Source organism: Rousettus aegyptiacus, unplaced genomic scaffold, assembly GCF_014176215.1.
Source record: "Rousettus aegyptiacus isolate mRouAeg1 unplaced genomic scaffold, mRouAeg1.p scaffold_m13_p_4, whole genome shotgun sequence".
NCBI lineage: Eukaryota > Metazoa > Chordata > Mammalia > Chiroptera > Pteropodidae > Rousettus > Rousettus aegyptiacus.
In genome coordinates, this window is record NW_023416307.1 from 26,456,457 (window position 1) to 26,461,079 (window position 4,623).

Consider the following 4,623-nt stretch of genomic DNA (forward strand, 5'->3'; position numbering starts at 1 on the left):
TGTCTCCTTCAATTCCAAGAAAGAAGCTAAAGCAAACTAGATTAAAATCAAAACGAGGATTCTTGCAATGATATGACTTGAGGCCCAGGGTTGTAAATCCCAGTGATACTTTTGGAAAGACTGACTCCAGGAACTAGGAAGTCATGAGGAACCAAGGATATTGTTCTTGTTCACCAATCTAGTATGTAGTCTTGTAATTAAAAGATAAGACATTAAGCAAAAATATGAAGTATTTAACATTAAACAAAAAATTATCTTTTATTAATGAAGAAAAGTAGATTATAAGAAAATTTAGATTCTATACAGACTAGAATAAAATATCATGATGTTAAACATAACTAATGCATATTTTTTCCTCCCCTTTCTATTTTTAAAACCATAAAAACAAAAATTGATATAATCTTTCTGCTTTCAGAAAATGATGTTATATAATTTCATTAAAAGTTAATATTGGAAACAGAAATTAACTTGTGAAATTTCTTCAATGTAATTTCTCTGATAAAAGGTAAAGTTGATACATCTTTTGTATGGTTACCCAAATTTATACAATTCAGACAACGGTGTGAAATTTGAGACAGTTAAGTTATGGTAGATCCTATTTGTTACTTACTTAGTAATCCTAAAATGCCATTTGTCCTCACTCTTTTGAATGGAAACTGTGATGGATTTTGAGACAAATTTTCTTTCTGAGTTTAAGAAAGGTGCAAAAAGAACAGCATTCCTTCCTCATCTGGCCCATTTGCAGTTTACAACAGAGTGTAGTGATGTAAGACCATGATGATGCCAGTAGTCACAATGATAAAACAACAAGTCTGAATATAAAATTTCTCATATTAAAGGCAGCAAAAATGAAAAAAAAAGTAAAATTAAACTTTTAGCGGGTCCATAGATAATCGATTTAATGCTGGAGATACTTGAGAGAGCTTAGGTCCATAATCATTGTATTCAAATGTTGAAACAGCTATGAAAAGACTGCTTTTGTCTTCTTGCTAAATGAAATGATTAAATTTTCCAATTTTTGTTTGAGCCACTAATAGTCACTGTTCTAATTACTTCCTCTTCATCCCATTTACATGGTGGTGGTGGGGTGGGGGGATTCCTTCCATAGAATTATGAGGATGGCCAAAATATGACAGCCAACTCTGGACAGATGAGATCAACAGCAGTTTATTAGTCATATAATTACAGCCTGAGGAGGACACTGCATGCCACATGTGGTTACAAGGTGTTCATATGCAAAACCAGAGTGAATAACCAACCAGGAACAGAGGGAGGTAGACTTTGTAATATCAAGAGGATGAGGTGTCCCTTGGTTCCCATGGAGTACATGATTGGCTTGTTTGAATAATCCGTGGCTTGGCAGGATATTGAAACCTGCTACTCAGGGATAAGTAAGAACGGCCTTTGGTCCATTTGATAAGAAAGGTTGTTTTCTACAGAGTGGGGAGGAGAAGTTAAGGTTAGGCCATTAAAGCAGCAAATAATACTAAACCTTAATTTCAGACTATTCATCACAATAATAAAGACTCATTTTAGTATATTTGGCCACTGACCTACAGAGTGTAGCAGTCTGTTTAGAAAGTTTAAGTGATCATTTGTCCAGTAACAAAGATATAAGCTTAGTTTTAAAATTAAATAAAAAAGAAAAATTTACTAAGAAATAAACAAAACGGTCTACTATTTTTTTAGCAAAAAAATACATGTGTACCATTTTTACACTTCTGGATGATAGTGGTAGATCGAAAAATGTATTTGTAACTATTTGGTATATATAACTAAATAAATTAATACTAAATGTATTTATTTATTTATTTTTATTTTTACTAGCTCTTTGACCAGGATTCAAATACATATTATATCATTTCTTTCACCACTCCATTACACAGATTCCTTGAAAATTTAATTATTTCATAATTATCATAAGCTATTTTGGGTATACATTTGCCTGCAGGTCTCCCTATTGCATTATTTTACATTTTCCTATTTGTAATCTCTTCCCTTATTTTCCATTTGCTAGTTAAAAGCTTAAAAATGGATTTCATTCTAACTTTACTTATATCACTGTCTATGTGTACTTCTGACATCCTGCAAATATCTAATCTGGAAGCCCTACCAAGAAATAGATTTTGCCTGTTGATTTGGATACTGTCCTTTCAACTGACTCTTAACGCTGATAGCACTGACTTGCACTTTAATTCCATGCTCCATTGCTCAGACCCAGGCGCCACTCAGACCAACAACCCATTCCTATACATATTGTTATCATTTCAGGCTTTAGTTCTTCATCTTCTGGCTGAACACTCTTTTCCCCATTTTCTTCACCTGCTGTGGAAAGACATTAATTAGATTAAAGGAGTTCTGATGTTTTCATCTTGATCCAGTGACCATAATAAGATAGAACAAGAAGGAGGAAAAAATACTGTGCAACTGACTTATGTCATTGGTTTTAGCTAGTGAATTCTTGAAAAAGTACTTTGTTATTAATATTATTAAAGAGATTTGACTTAATAATTGGAAAGACATACTATACTACAAATTATTCATATACACAACTAAGTGATTTTCATACCTTGTCAAGGAATGTATTAAAGTCCTGCTAATACTTCAGAACTCATTATTTTAAGTGGACATACTGACTTTGAATTGATATGAAAATAGAAAAAAAAATTCAGGTCATCATTAATGTTGCTTGAGTAATCCTACTTAAAATCAGTTTAAATATATAATTAAAATAAAAGTATTTTGACATTAAAAGTCAGATTTCAGCAGATAACTTTAAATTTTAGAATGCCCAAATTAGGTATGCATATTATATTTTCCATTGCATTTAAAATTTGACTTCCGATAAAGGAAGTCAGTACATTCATCTACTAGCAAATACAAGTAGACTAATAAACATTAAGTTTACATTTTAAAATCTTTCTGTCTTCCAGACATAGAAAATTGACTAAAACAAGATATCAAAACATTATAGAATATTTCAGTTTTGTACGGCGCCTTGAAATTGGTTCAATAGTTACATCATGAATTATTTTGACATATAATAAAAGAAATTTTGGAAAATAAACTCCTGCTGCCCACTGAAATAGTATGAAATACAAAGCTATTATAGAAACATGGTGTCTGATTCTCCCATAAGCTTATGCTTTTTCACACTTGGTTACTGTTCAGTCTTGACTTTAGACCAACTGCCAGCTCTGGGAAGATTGGTACAAGTAAATCAACTGTTGGTGACTGGGAAAAAATGACTTTCCTAGTTCCTAGAAAGCTATTCAATAAAAGTGGTTTACTGCAGCTATGCAATTACGCATAAATTGATAAGGTATTTCAACTGAATTATGAAGTAAGTAAACAAAAGATTTTTTATAGAAATTTGCTTTTAAATGATCAAAACTGATTAATTTTCTAGATAATGTTTTCCCATTTTATCTTTAATTGAAATATAAAAGAATGAGAATAGTACTTATTTACCAAATAACAATCTTGAGATAATTGTTTAGACTATAATAAATTCGATATATTCATTTATATGTTTTTGAATAATTGCTCCAGGTTTGAAATTATAACTTGCTATTGTAAAAAAGATGAAATATTAATAACAAAGTATTTTAACTTGAATCTTTCAGATTTTTTTAAATGCGATTTATCCGGAAATCATTGGAAGCTCGGTTCCTTTTTCCTTCCTCCCTCTTTCTTTTCTCTCTCTCTCCATCTTTTTCTCTTTTTATGCACAGCCTTAGATTATCCCCTGAATAATCTAATGGATGCTAACCCTGAAAGCAAATTTAGTCTGGAGAAATTAGGGAGTTACCTAATAAGCCAACATTTTTTTCTACCAAAGAAAATTATGTAGAGCAATATTCAATTTTGTGTATTTGGAAGAAAGAGAAATGTATTCAGGCATTAATATTTAAATAGAATACCTGAAATGTGGTAGGTTTTAGTATTATCAGTATAGTGTCCTGGTAAATATATATTTGTTTTTAACTTTAAAACCCTTGTTTTCCAAAAGTTAGAATGTATAATCATACAGAAAAAAGTACCTTTTAAAATATGACTTTTTTTATACATTATAGCTTGTAATTAAAATAGTCCTATTAAAGTTTTTGATATATTATTTCACAAATAAACTAAACTAACAAACATATGGAGGGAAAATGATTTTAAAATTATGTGTATAAACATTTTCATGCTCTCTCTGAAACAAAATGTAGAATTAAATTTATATTTAAGCAATACATTACAGTATTACATAATCTTATGTAATATTGCATTTATTAAGCAATAATATATCATGACTCGAGTGGGCACAGAGGCAAACAAATTGGCATCTGTGCAATAGATTTGGGAAAGCCAAAGAGCTTAGACAGGGCAGGAATTTCACTGCTCTGGCTCCATATTTTCTAGCTATCCCAACACATGTACACACCTGTCAACTGATAAATGTAACCTGCCAAAGCTGTGAGATTCGAAAGTTCTAAAACTCTGGCCATAATACAAGCCATCATTCTATTTATTATTGTCATCAAGGTGCAGTCTTTGTCCCCAGTTAGAGAGATTCTATTGGTATCTCTCTGGACTTTGGGACTTGGTGTTTGTAATTTGTCTAATAGGTTTGAGTCT